The 14,803-nt window shown below is 36.9% G+C and overlaps 1 protein-coding gene across 7 annotated transcripts in view; it reads right to left on the bottom strand.

Moving 5' to 3' along the window:
* Tcf4 (transcription factor 4) overlaps window positions 1–14,803 on the bottom strand; it is a 331,213-nt gene that overhangs the window by 200,663 nt on the left and 115,747 nt on the right. The gene's annotated exons all lie outside the window — the stretch shown is intronic.

Raw genomic sequence — 14,803 nt, 5'->3', positions numbered from 1 at the left:
TATTTAAAGGCATTCCCTGGCAAAGAGCTACCTACTATTGGTGTAAACCCAGGTTTTCATATAACCTTTAACATCTATAACTTAACACCTAACACATCTTATAAACCTTTATCTTAAAATCAAATGCAGATAAAGGGACAAGGAGGAATTTTGTCCAGGTAGTTTCAAGGTTTATTATTGTTGTTTTTAGCTATTTTTTAATGAGGCTCAATAAAGTAGGCAGATCATTACTATATATATGCCATCTATGGCATGGTAAACTTGGTGAATGATAAAACATTTGCTTCTTCCACTAATGGTAGAAAAAAAAATGTTTTATGCAACTGACAGTAAAGGTTCAACAATTATAGAAATACCAACCACAACTCCTTGTATCCCCTGTAATAATAATGGTGAATAATTATCACATGTTTGTGGTGTTCTAAGTGATCTAAGTATTAGCTGTGCATTGCCTCATTTATTTCACCTGATAATCTTTTTAAAAAATGATTTGATAATTACCTTCAAGTACATATTAGGGAACCACGGCAAGGAAAATGACATAAATAAGATTACACAAGCAGTAAAGGAATTTTAACCCAGGACTGCATGATCCCAGCCTGCTTTCTTGTCAACAGAAGGGAAATATGCAATTATGGCACATTTGCAGACCAAAACCAAAAAGGAAAAACTAGGTAATCTAGACTAAATGTAAAACTCCATTCCACACAAGTAAATAGATATCCTAGTTGTACACCAATTAATGTTTAAAAAAAGAAAAATTACATTTTTGGACCACTTCTAAAACTTGAATGAATAAATGCAATCTTTGATTATAAAATATTAAAAATGAAAGTAAACCCAAAAAGACCAAATTAGTTTTGGAATATTAAGGTAAATCCTAGTTAAATTCACCAGTTAAAAAGAGGGAAAAAGTCCCACTAGAACACATGCATAGAATAATGACCAGGAGTACAGGATGGGTTTAAACCATGTTCTATGATATGCTCAGTATTTTCCTGTAATACTGTTGAGACAAGTGAGGTATGTCCTCAAAAAATGTATACAAAGCAAGACAATACTTGACACTACTTAGCTTCAGAACTGGTGCCGTAGACAGCCACAGAATCGAGAACTTTCTGCTAAGTATGGCTGTCAAAAGGAAATAAACTGCCTCATCAGTAGGACTTCTCTAGCCTCATCAGTAGTTGCCTCTCTAATGCAAGGAACAGGAACGACCAAGCAGAAGAAGGCGTGCCCTGGGGTGATGGAGCAAGGGGCTGGCCAAGAGACATGGGGTATGTTAGTGATAAGTGATTACATGTAACAGTGAAAATGATTATTGATCAAACAAGAGTTAATCAGTTTTCTTGAAGCCAGCATGTTGATGGGTGGGGGTACACGCTAGAAGAATTTTCAGTTTAAAAATGTTAAGATCAAAATCATTAATCCAAAATAGACTCACTTTTCTCTCTGGGTAGTTTATCTCATTCTAAAATTTCACTAATAAAAATGAGCTGTTGGGTGCCAAAACTGCAATCTTCTCCCAGAACCACAAATCTGCTATCCACAAATATCTGAAAAAATTTATTACATCCAAAGCAGCATTTACCATCTTAATCCCCTCAAACTTACTTCTCTCAGAGTCCAAATCTTAATGCATGGCACTGTCATTCAGCAGGTGACAAGGCATCAGGAAATCAATAGTGACCTCTCCCTTATCAATCAGTTGCCAAGTCCAATCATTTCCATCATTTTAATATCACTCAAATCCATAGCCTCTTCTTCATCCCCATTACTCCTGATTTGGTGTAATCTTTCATCATTTTGTCTTAAAACCGCTATAATCACATCCTCAGTAATCTAATCTTTTAACTCTCAAGTTGCAACCTATCACAGTTACTTAAGTGGTTGTTCTAAACCAGAGATCAGATGTTTTTAATATTTAGAACCAACCCTTGGGTAGTCCACACACTTCAGGGAAAACTGACCTTCTTTCACCTACCATACTCTTCATTTTTCTGACAAGCTTCAATTTCCATCCTATCTCCTGTGGAACTGTGCCTCAATCTTTCAGAACCACAGTATTCCAGGCTTTCTATTCCAGCTTCCAGCTCCAACAGCTCCGCTAAAATATATCTTTCTTTCTTATACCTAGACGGTCCTAAGTCACTTAAAGATTTAGCTCATGTATAACAACTCCTCTGTAGAACCCATGATTTAGTGGCCATTACCAGCTACCTTCTCTCTTGCATGCCTTGAGCTGCAGAATCAACACTACAGAGTTCACTTTCCCAGCCTCCCTGGCAGCTCTGCTCAGATGTCTGTTGAAGATCTGGCCAATGAGTTGCTAGGTGAAGTGCTAGGTTTCTGGGAAAGCTTTTCTCCCCTATCATGGAATGGAGGAATATGGTAGGCATGGGTCTACACTCTCCCTATTCCTGTCCTGAAATCATGTGCTCATCAGCCATCTTGCATGAAATTCAAGAGAAATAGCTGAAGGATACAACAAATCAGTATGCTATGAATCCAAGCAGAAAGGAAAAAATGCAACACTGACTCACTAAATACATGTAGTAAACCTCCTGCCTCCTGATATCTCCTTAAAAAGAATTTTTTTTAAAAAAAGGCCACTTTATATGACTAACCCGCTACCAGGCATTCTATTAGTTGCAGCTGAACACAGGTTTAATTGCTATAGGACTTCTGGGGATTCTTCCCATATTCTCCTAATGGAGACAGTGCAGGAATTGGTGAGGCAGGAGCTGTAGAGTTCGCACATCTAGCTTTGAATCTGGGCTCCACAGTTTACTGTCTACGCAACACAAGACAGAGTAACCTGACCCCTCGGATCCTCAGTTGCCCCCTCTGTAAAATGGAAATAATAAGACCAAGGAAGCTCTTCATAAGAAGTAAAAAGTATGATATGTCCAAAGTACACAGTAGATGCCTGGTACCAATGTGGATGCTGTTAGCTGGGTAGGGAGAAGTAATCTAGTAATCTACTCTGGGTCCATGCTCATTATTTACCTGGTGCCCTGAATTATAATCGTCTGACTCTATCTGATGCTTTCCATAGAATGTGCTGACGGAAAGAACAGTGGCATGTCACTGTGATACACCTAACTAGAAACTTGTTTTTATCGGAAACTTTCCACGTGTATTTGTTGAATAAATGATTGGATGAACCAAAGACTAATTTGTGTACTAAAGTTTATCATTTTGGTAAGTTTATCATTTTGACCTTGTAAGTACAACTGAATCTCTCTTTTGGGAAAGGAGCATACTAGAGATTAAATTCAGGGCCTAAGCATCAGGGTATATCTCTAGCCCTTTTTTTTTAAATTTTGAGACAAGGGCCCACTAAACCAGGCCAGGCTTGAACTTAAAATCCTCTTGCTTCAGCCTCCTGGAGTGCTAGGATTATAGGCATGCACTACCATGACTAGTTTAGTCTATACATGGTTTTTAAAAATACAAACACAAATACCCACACATATGATTGCAGATATATTCATAACACATTAATTTTACTGATCAAGCACCCAGTAAAGCTTCTAAAGTAGTAAGCTAGCTGCTGTGCTTTCAAAAATATGCAATTTTCCCTTTCGATTACAGCTGTCAAGAAGCTCTTCCTCTCTGTCTGAAAATCAAGACAGCTAAGCCATGAAGTGTAAAAACTACTTACAATATACTAAGCCAAAAACTGAACTGGGGATCTGTTTCATCATCTCTACCTTTCCAACTCAGTCTGTAGCAAGGGTTCTCGTTCTGAGTATCTCTTTGTGCTGAAGTCATGAAATGAACAACCAACATCCATTGTTTTGTGGGGGGATAATGTTGAAGTAGAGGTGAAGGTCACTTCTTTGACATGTAAACAGTCCCCCAATACTAGAAAACACCAAAATATTTTTTTCAAAGCAGTGTTTTGAGATTTATACCATTCGTATGGGCAAATCCACACAAAATAGTATTATTTTAGGATGTTCCTTAAATCTGACTTCTAAAATAGGTCTTCTAATCCCAGTGACTATGTAAAATACTACTTGATATAAAATCAATCTTCCTTTAGTCATGAAGATGTTTTACATGCACAGGAAGCATTTTTTGCTCTGTGGGGACGAATCTTTCCTCACTGCAAGGAAAGGTGGTGATTCCCTCTGATAAAACTTAACAGGTGCTGAAATTTATATATTCTATTACAGCCGTACAAGCCTACACTAATTATTAATTACCCACCTAAGCATACACTTTACACATCCTGCCCCTTAACTAGGACAGTCAGAAAAGCCATTGTATGTTGCCTGACTAATGGAGCATGTCCTGCACAGCTAAATAGCCTAGCAAATGCAAAGATTTCCCCATATGCACACTTTACTGTGGCAATGCAGACCCTCTGCCTACAAAACCCAAAAGCATTTCCACAATTCCATTCTACCTTGAAGAGCGCAGGAACTCAGGGAGGGCACCTAACTGTGGACAACAGCAGCAAAGGAAAGCCAATCTACAAAGCAGCTTTTAAAAGCATTTGTGAGGAGCATTACTGTGCTGTGGCAACTGTAGAGATTGTGAGACTCTTTACTCTGCTCTCCGAATGTTTTACAGAAGTCACAAAGAGTGGCTTCTTTTTATGCTAGAGCAGGTGTGAACTCAATTCCACTCTTAAACTATATCAGCTCAGCTGAGAGAACAGCCATAAATTTTTATTACAGAACCAAATGGAACTCATGAGGGTAAGGGGCAAAATCTCATTAACTATTTAGACACCTTCAAAAGACCACGAGGCAAGGCTGCTTTCTTTGGTTTTATTTTCAGTTGGTGTTCAGACTATACACAGAGCTTGGCATTAAATGAAAAACATAATCCCACAGAAGTACGCATAATTAGAACTGTTTTACCTGAGGACACAAAAAAATTCAGAGATTTCCCCTTGACCACGACACCCGGGGTTAGGTCAGAATAAAAGGAAACTGAATTTTTAAAAAGTCCTGTACAAGATCACATAAAGACCATTCAGTAAACTACCATTTACCTAGTTTTCTAAGAACATGCTAATAGACACTATCCATAGCAATCTGCCAAGGCATTTAAAATATTGGTGATCACTACATGTCAATTTCCAAATAATATTTGTGACTTTTGATAAAGAAAATGCAAATATACACAATGGAAAACAACACATTAAAAACAATATAAAGTACGTGTATAATTTTGTCAGGAACCAACTGTCAAAAGTTCCAAAAATAGGAATGTTAAGCTCCTTTCCAATGCCTCTGAAAGTTCTGAAGGAGACATGGTCACTAAGAAGTTTTCCTCCATAATTTGGTATTGCTCAATTAAGTACAATCAGTTACACATAAAGAATTCAGACTGCAACCCAAGGATTCAGATTTGGCTACTGAACTGTTAAGAGTGCAACCTGGTCTGCACACCAACGTGAGAGAAAGGAATGCAGACTTGGTAACCTAGTAATTTTGGACACTCAGGCAACCACACCACAGAGAAAAATATAAGAATATGACATCCTATTTTGTGATCTGAACACTCTAAAGTTAGCTTTTTGTGAGTCTCTTTCACTCATCCTTCACACTTCTTTTGTACCACCCTTCTCCACCAAATTTTATCAGATATTACATATTTCCTATTTTCATTCGGTTTTACTTAATCACTCCCGCATTCAGCCAAATTTCACTACATGATGTTCAAGTTTGCATAGCACTTTGACCAAACCAATCACTCCAATAAAGGTTTTTGTGATATTAAGCTTTAAATGCTTTACATTAAATATAAACTATGTAACCTACTATATTTTATGCCAGTTTACAGTGGTGTTTCGTCACAATTTTCCTGTTAATAAACATGCCAAGAAATTTAGGAGTGATTAAAAAAACAAACATCAAGAAGATGAAAATTGGGTCTTATAAATGTATAAATTTTGTTATAAAAAAGAGAGGGAGGGGAAAAAAAAAGAGCTCTAACGGATATAACAACAAGTGTGTTTAGGGATGTTAAATAGCTGACTATATTAATGTTTTTGGATCATTGAACACAGCTGTTTGCAGTCTCTCCGTTTGAATGTCTACTTTGTATTCTTTGATACTGTGATTTGAGCAACTATTTCCAAGATGATATTATGTAATCTATTAACAGGTGATTTCTTACTGTTATGTTTTTTTTTTTGTAGTTATGTATTATGTGTAACCTTACACTGCTTTGTTTTGTTTTGTGTTTTTCTCTTTTTCCTCTTAAATAAAAAAAGAAAATTGGGTCTTATTAAGCTCAGAAATAAAGCTTGAATTTAAACATGATGTATGTGCCATACGCTTTGTGATAGTTCCCAGGCCTGATACATTACAAAAGGAAATGAAATGCAGTCCATTAAATTCCTCTTTATATTCGAATATGGTTCCTCTAGACCATATTTCTCTAGAAATTCTTGAGAGTAGAGAGATTGAAAGAAAAAGATCACACAGTGGCAACTTTCAACTTCTTCTCCAAAAAAGGAAAAACTGAGGGAGAATACAGTGTCTATGGGACATTCTTGAGAATATGGAAGAAATTTGTAAAAAATACCCTCTGATGAAAAGTATCGTACTTTGTAGCGACTCCATTATCCAAATCACCTAAGATTTGGTTGAATCTTTGTATTCAACCAAAGAAATCTCCTTTCATTCCTGGGTCACCTGGACTAGCCAGCTACGGGTAACAATGAACTTAAGAATATTTAAAGTAAAAGAAAAATAGCAGCAAGCAAGCATTTCACATCCGGACGTATCTGAACCTATGAGGTACTTATTTTATCAGATTATTGTTTTTTCAGACAGGCTAAGAAAGAAATCTTTCCATTTGGTGTCCATGTTTACGGAACTGAGCACTCTACACTCCCTTCACCTGGTTCCTGCCTTCTGTTCTAATCTCATTAGAACATAAATGTATTTTTTAAATCGCTAGTACTCAAGACTCAAACTCTTGATTTTTCAATTCATTAATCAGACAAAAAATGACAGTGGAGATCCTCACTGCCACAAGAGTCACGGAGCAGAGCACAGTCAGAAAGTACGCGGAGTTGTCCAGCCTCTCACGATGCTCTCGGGAGAAGGTATGGTCAGCGTCAGTGTCCTCACCAATGTAACAAGTTGGAACTCATAACATGTTTGCTCAATATCCCATTAGCATGAAGGGCAAAAACCAAGACTATGGGTGAAATGACCTACAGTGGGAGCAATGCCAAGGGGCCTCGTAAAACACGCGGTGCTTAGAATTGAACTTTTCAGCTTCTCTAGCTCTAATGGGAGGTAACATGCAAAGCAAACAGTCTCATTTGTCTTAAAAGTCATCGGGACACATGAGGTCCACACAGTGTTCAGAGATGTCAGGTTCACATACCAGTGAACCACGCTGACATCATTCTCTAGGTGTCCGGGCAATGAGGGCCTTAGCAAATGCTGGCCCTCGTGAGGTCAAGCAGGTACTGATTAATGCTCGCACAGACATGTTGTGTCAAGGTTATGCAAAATTCAAACCCTTTTCCCAATTAAAAACTTAGAGCAAAGACTTTTCTACTAAATAAAAACAGCACTGTTTAATTCACATCCTGTCTGCCAAGAAGGTCCGCCCTGTGCCTAGGTTCTCATCCACCTGACCTCTGCCAGGATGCCGTTCAACAGGGCTGGGAAACTTCTGACCAAAAGTTGGATCCAGCTCTCACCTTCACCCAGTTTTGGAACGAAAATAAGTGTCTTCAAATGACTGTACTTAATTCTCCCTGTTGAAAATCCACAAATACAACAATGTATACAGTAAACGAAATATCCTGTTGCTCCAGGCTGTGGGCATTCTTGTTGAGTGTTCCACAGTGGCACGGCAGCCAGCTGGAGGCCGTTGGTCAGGGGGAAAGAAGTCTTGACCTAGCACCATGCCACTGTCGGGGGCCAGGCTTGCTCTGAAGAGGCATGAAAGATGCAGTGGGACTGAGACTGGCCTTTGGCTTTGCCATAAACCATCAGAGCTGAAAACCTGCTACACTACCAAGGCACTCTGTACAGGTTGGCAGGGGTCAAGACAAAGACCTAAGAGATGAATTCTGGGTAATGCAGGCTCAGACCTTGAATGTGTACATGAAATAAGTCTCAAATGCTTTTTCCCCATCTGCTACTCCCATGCCTACCCTTTCTCTGTCTTCCTCTTTAACACTTTTATATCTACTCCCTGTCCTTATCTTTCACTCTAATTTTGCTGATCAGAATTTAAAATTAAGACATGTGTTTTATATTTTATTATGGGGTTCTTAATTTTCAAAACTATCCAATAAAAAGTTACATAATTTTTCTTGAAAAATAGTAAACCGTGAATCAAACACCATGAGTTGGTAATGCCAGTATTAATTCCCCACTGTCATCTCTCATCAGTTTATACTGCCTGCCTCTGCAGCCAGGTGACCTGGGGAGTGGGCAGGACAGACACCGTTAAACTCCCTCTCAAACTCAGCATTTGAAGCTGTGACAATCTTGAGATGATGAGGGAAGGACAAAAGAGCCACCAGTCTTGACATGGCTGAACTGCAAACCAAATCTAGCAGTGGCCTGCTCCCAGACTCCTAGAAAATTTATTTTTAAACAACTGCTGGTTAAATATTCCACTGCTTCCAAGCAAAAGCATTCCTAACTGATCCAAACTGATTTTTACTATTATGTGAATTTTAAATAATTTAATTATCTTAGGGTCAGTAATTTTCCCTGTGATAAGTCTTCCTGTGGTATCTAGAAGGCTCACACATATGGTTTTTTTTTTTCAGTTTCAAGTAATATTTTTTCTGCTTAAAAGTTCTTCTAAATTCTGTAACAGGTTTAGTAAGCAGACTGACCGTTATTGCATTAATTGTGTTGTGTCAAAGGGTAGGCACTAAAATGTAAAGGAAGCAAAACTAATGAAAGAACAGAAATGTTCACTGACTGGACAAAGGGAAAGAAATTATCTAAATACTGAGAGCAATCAACTTTTTTTTCAATAGTCTTTCAAAATATTATTGGTTTCATTTATTACCTCTTAAACATCAAATAATCTTTGGTGCATGTGTACACTAAAAACTGAAATCTACCATGCTGTAACATGAGCCATATCCCAACATTAAGAAAATATTCTGTAGAGGGAAAGACGTAAAGCTGTAAAATAAAAACCGAATTCTGTATGTCTGACTTTGGTTTAGGGTTTTCTTGCTAATGCAGTAAGATATAGTCCAGATTTCAATTTATGGGCTTTTCATTCAGGTTTTAAACCCTATATAACTGATTCCATGACTTATTTATGTATTAAACCACTAACAGCCATTTATTGAAGTCCTTTAACCATGTAACAATCACAAACCTAGGCATAATTTTTTCTAGAGATTCAAACTACTAAATTATTATTTATTCCAAACCCACCTAATTCCTTAGAGATTTAGAATGACTTGATTTGCAGTCATCACATTGAGCTTTAAGAAATTAATTTGGAAAATGCACCATAATTAAGTTATTTGAAAGAGTTCACAAGATAGAGATTAATGAAATAGAAGCAATAAAACCATTTTAAATATAAAATATAGTTTCAGGAAAAAAGTGGTATAACCAAAAGATCAATGGGTCACCAGAGGAGGAAATGACCTCAGAGACTATCCAAAGGACTGGTCTGCCCTCAGATGTTTAAAGATGCTGAAACGAAATGATACCCACTGGCAGGTATAGCAAAACTCTAGAAAACTTCGGCTTGCTGACTCTCTGCCTTACATAAAGAGTCAAGATGTCTAGAACAATTTGTGATGACACCCAAAACAGTTATATTTGCTAGTATTTCAAGAGGAAATTTAACATACTAAAGAAAATCAAAACTCTCATAAAGAAAATAAAATCAAATAAGTCATTTATTAAAGATTTCTTTCAAAAATAGCCAGTATTACATTATCAACCCAACACATGATACTCAAATAACTTCAAGATAAAAAATACCATCAAAAACATACCAGGGTGAGGGAAGAAGCTTATGGTAGCGCACTTGCCTAGCATGTGCAGGGTCCTGGGTTTTATCACAAATGCAACAAAAGAGAACAGACACTAGAAGTGCACAAAGCAGTGTCTCTAACGACTTTACAAGCAGCCTACTCCTCTGTCTTCAGAACTCTTGAAAAGTAAAATTTCCAGAGGTGACAACTATATTCACAATTCTATATGCATGAGGTCACTTAAATGCCTCCTGACCTCTGAACTCTTGGTCACTAAATGATTAGTATTACTGTATAACTTTTGCTATTTTCTAATATTTACATTTCTGCATGCAAAACCCATCTGACCCAGAAGGCAAGTAAAAGCCTACTGGCGCTTTGAAAAGATTATGTTTCTTTGTGGTCATGCTTTCCCTTTGTACATGAAGGTTTCCAAAAACAGTTTTCCTGCTAAGAACTGATTCACCGGGTATTTTCAGTTTTTCAACATAACGAAAAACTCTGTACATTAGCATCTACTCCCACTGGCCACTTTACAAGAGGGCTGTGGCACTTGCCTCTGCCACTGGGATTTGAAAACACTCACAACACTTCACCTTTATGCTGGGCTAAACTCAGGGTAGCCATAAACACTCCGAAGTAATACAAACCTAAATTCCTGCTAGGCAAACGGAGCAGTGGAACTGAATTATAATGAGCTAGCAGCTGTCACAATATGACCACAGTAACCAAATCAAAATATCAACCGCTAACCCAGATGAGATTCAAAGGTCATCCTATAAGCCAGAAGCTTTCTTCAGTTCTGCCTGAAACCTCAAACTAATCCTGCAGTAAAATGTTCCACTGAGCTAGTTTAGAAACCAGTTACCCTATGCTGGTGAATTATTTAGTGCCCTAGTACAGTACCATTAGAGGACTAAAACCAAATACCACAGTAAGGAAACCGAGCTTCTCACAATGAGACATGTTAAAACACAGCAGCTGAGGTCGAACTAAGCTGCGCCCAACTGCACAAAAGTATCACTTTTCATATCCTTTGGTCACCAATTCATGTAGATAATCTTACTGGGCAACATGCTTACTTATCCTCAAACAATCTGCTTTTCAATTAAAGCTCTGGAACAATAGAAGAAAAATACATGCTTGGATTCTTCCTTGGATCAAAGAGTTTTAACCAGAATGTATACTGTCTGCCATTGTAAAAATATTTGCAGAATAACTTGAAAAAGTTTAATGGATGACCAAATAAGGCAGAGATGTTTTTAAAACTCTGTATTCTTTGTATATAATTTTGGCCAGAATTTCAAACTGGTGAACAGTATAAAAATAATCCTCTCAAAAGATACAAGACTCAATCCAGAGTCCCTGAGTCCAATTTGCATATTGTGATAATTACTCCACTGTCTACCTGTGAAGGTCCAACCAAACTGGTTTAAAAATACAGTGAATAAGTTTCTAACAGATCAAGGATACACTACCACCATTACAAACAGTCACCAGAACAAAGTGATTTGTTTTCTGCGGATACAAAGAGTACATGGAATTCCACCTAAGGCAAATGCAAAATGGCATGTATCTACCCAGGGCAAGCAATGACTGGCACTTACGAAGGACCAGGTAAGACCAGTGTGCAACCTGGCGGTGCAGGCAACAAGCCCTGTGGTCACTCCATCCTTGCAGAAACCTTTCCACATTAAAAAAAAAAAAAAAAAACCTCCAAAAAGCCATCTGTATCTATTTTTTTTTTATTTAGAAGCTTGTTTTTATTTCACTTACATTTTTCTTTCAAAGATTTACACAATGTCAACCACTGAAATTCTGTCTGACAACTATCACTAGACATTGAAATGTAATGAGTAAGGGCAATCTTATAGACCAAGAAATATCAGTAATACTTTTAGCAAAATAGATACATTTGTGAGTATATGAGCCTGTATGTGCACACACATATAAGCACATGTGTGTTTATTTTTACTTTAGTGATTCACAAGCTATGAAACAGGGTATTATTTTCAGATATACTTAGTTCTAAAAAAATAATACTTTATTACTCTTATTACTTATATGCCACTTTGCATAAAATTGAAATAGAGCATATAATAACAACTCATTCCCAATAGGAGAGAGTAGCACAATACATTTTTATTCCCTTGCAATATAATAAAACATTACTAAATAAACAGGTTAGACATCCCCCCCAAAAAATCAGGTCATCTGCAGTTAATAACCCTTCCCCGTAAAATTAGTGTCACTTATTTCTGTAGCAGACGCCTAATTCAGTCACAGGCTTGATTGATTTGACAATAGAGAATCTGCTCCAATAAAGTGGCTGATTTATTTCTGATGCTATAGCTTTTACTCAATGTAATACCATGGCAGAATTAAGTATCTGAAATGTAAAGAAATCCTTTGTAGTTTTAATGAAAACCAGTCGAAGATTGTGAGAATAGACTGTTACCCAAAACTAGTATCTTACTTTGAAACAGGGAAAACACCCACAATGGTTTGAAGAGTTGAAAATGAATTTGGACCCAAGAACAGTGTAGAATACAGCGCTCAGTCTCTAAATTCAAATTGTCCTCTAAAGGTCTTATTTTGCCTTTATCTCCATTTGCAAACAGGTTCTCTAATTTCTAGAAAAGAACAATACAGTAAATACCTAACACAGCTCATCTAAATCTAGTTTCATTTTAAATGAACAGCATCATAGAAAAAAACCAATGAGAATCTTTGTTCCCTGAGTCTAGCCCTGAGACACCCAAGTCCATCAAGAAGGCATTTGGGATACGAGAAATTACAGGATTAGGCAAAGTTTTTCAGCAACATCACTGTCAGCTAACTAAAAATATTCTCTCAATTCTTCTCTAAACCAAAAATGTAAGGTATTTCATACTTGCTTCAATGTCTTTCTACCCTTTCTTTTTCTGCACACTGCACAGTGCCCTGTCGCTCTGAGGGCGACTCCTCTGACCCAAGTCTGACACTGCCCCGTTAAATGTCTGATAAACCATTTAGCCCAAGCACAATTCTTTTCTGTGCAAAAATCTGCTTGAGGTGGAAAATGTAGCAGTTTGTAAACAATAAAGAGCCATGTTTCAGACCAGACAGCTTATCTAACAGAGAAGGCCTTTCATTGGGAACAGTGGGTGGGAGCCTCGCGAACATAGTAGCATTTCCTATTACAATGCAAGAGACTGTCTTGGCCTCCATATTTAAGAGTTTAATGGGAAGGAGGGCAGACAGCATGAAAGAGCAAAGCTGACATGGATTTTCAGCTTAAACAACAACCAAGTGAAAAGAATCAGCTCTCTCCGCTCTAGACTGTCGGCCCACTTATATTTTAAATACTGTTTGGATTGAAAAACTAATTTGGTTTGTAAAGCAGATGCCCATCAGGAAACACACAAAAAAGCAATCATTTAATACATTTCTATTGCTTGGTATGTTTTGTAATACTAACTTATTAAGTTGTTCTTTAAGGTTTTTTTTTTTTTTTTTTTGCATATGTAACAAATTTCTAAATATAAGTAGATATTTATTTAAGGTATTTTATTTACTTTAGCACATCTGAGGATAACTTTAGAATATTCTAAGGAAGTTAGTATATTTTTAGTTGCTATTTTTAAAGACTCATTTTCAAATTAATCTTTAACCTTATTTTATGAAACTGTATAGAGGAACAGAAAAGCAAAGGTGTTAGAATTAAAATCATTCCCATTGGCAATGAAGTGTCCAAAACTGTCCTTAAAAACCTAAATTGAAAAATATATTTCATCATGTGTTTCTACATATCTTAGAAACAGAAGGGTTGGTGGACTTCCCTATTGACAACTGATGCAGAGATAGGATTCTCATTTTCTTTACAATGTTAACATTTAAAAATAAAATTCACCATTCTGAAGTCAAAAAGATCACAAAAATAAGAACAACTGGTGATCAAATACAACTTCATGGTACTCAAACTTAGGGTGACAGTCAAAGACACAAACATACTCTTTATGATTTTGTGTTAAATGACTAACTTGATGATGATTTTTGGAAAAAAAAATCTGTAAGTAAGACAGTACCCATATTTTAAGTAACTGCTGTAGCTTTCATGGCTTAAAAAACAAGGAAATTCTTTATAAGCATTTCCAGTTACAATTACAGAACGACACAACTATTGTTGTGTGTTTTCCTTGGAGAATGGTACACAGCTCATAGTATGAAATCTAACTTCATTTATTGACAGATTCCCAGTAAAATTTGGCCAGGTTGACAGACTTACTAATACTGTTAAGCACTCACATTTACTAAAAGAAAGATCATTTTTTAATCAAAACTGAAGTATCCAGCTATGGGGACCTTCTAAGCCACTACACATTTATCTTTTCATTCCTCTGGTTACTGCTGTTTAACAAACATCTCTACAAAGTAGTCAAAAGCAGAAAAATATACTAAGAACAGCAGTATGAACATCATGATAGAAAGTCTCAGACAGATTGATACAACAGACAGACTGTACCTCGCTTCAAATCGGGATCTGCCGACAATTAGCTCTGAAGTTTACACCTTGATAACATACTATCAGGCTTTACAACTGAACCTGAATGCACTACCCTGATTTAAGCAAACTAAACCCATTGACAGTATTTTATTTCCATACTCCAAAAATAAAAATTCACAGCTAAGCATATGTCCTTGCCAACCAACAACCTCAATGATACTTTAAATATTCACCTCTTTGACTTTGTCCACCTCATCCAAGAAAATTATCACTGCAACACTGAACGTGGTATAACTGCTTTGTCTAAGGAAGTCAACATTTCCACAGAGATTCAGCAACACTGAAATGATTTCACTCCACAT

This window comes from Cavia porcellus, unplaced genomic scaffold, assembly GCF_034190915.1.
Source record: "Cavia porcellus strain 051 isolate PalLab524CR breed Dunkin Hartley unplaced genomic scaffold, mCavPor4.1 scaffold_20, whole genome shotgun sequence".
In the NCBI taxonomy this organism is placed as follows: Eukaryota; Metazoa; Chordata; class Mammalia; order Rodentia; family Caviidae; genus Cavia; species Cavia porcellus.
This window is presented reverse-complemented; position numbering and strand designations above follow the sequence as displayed.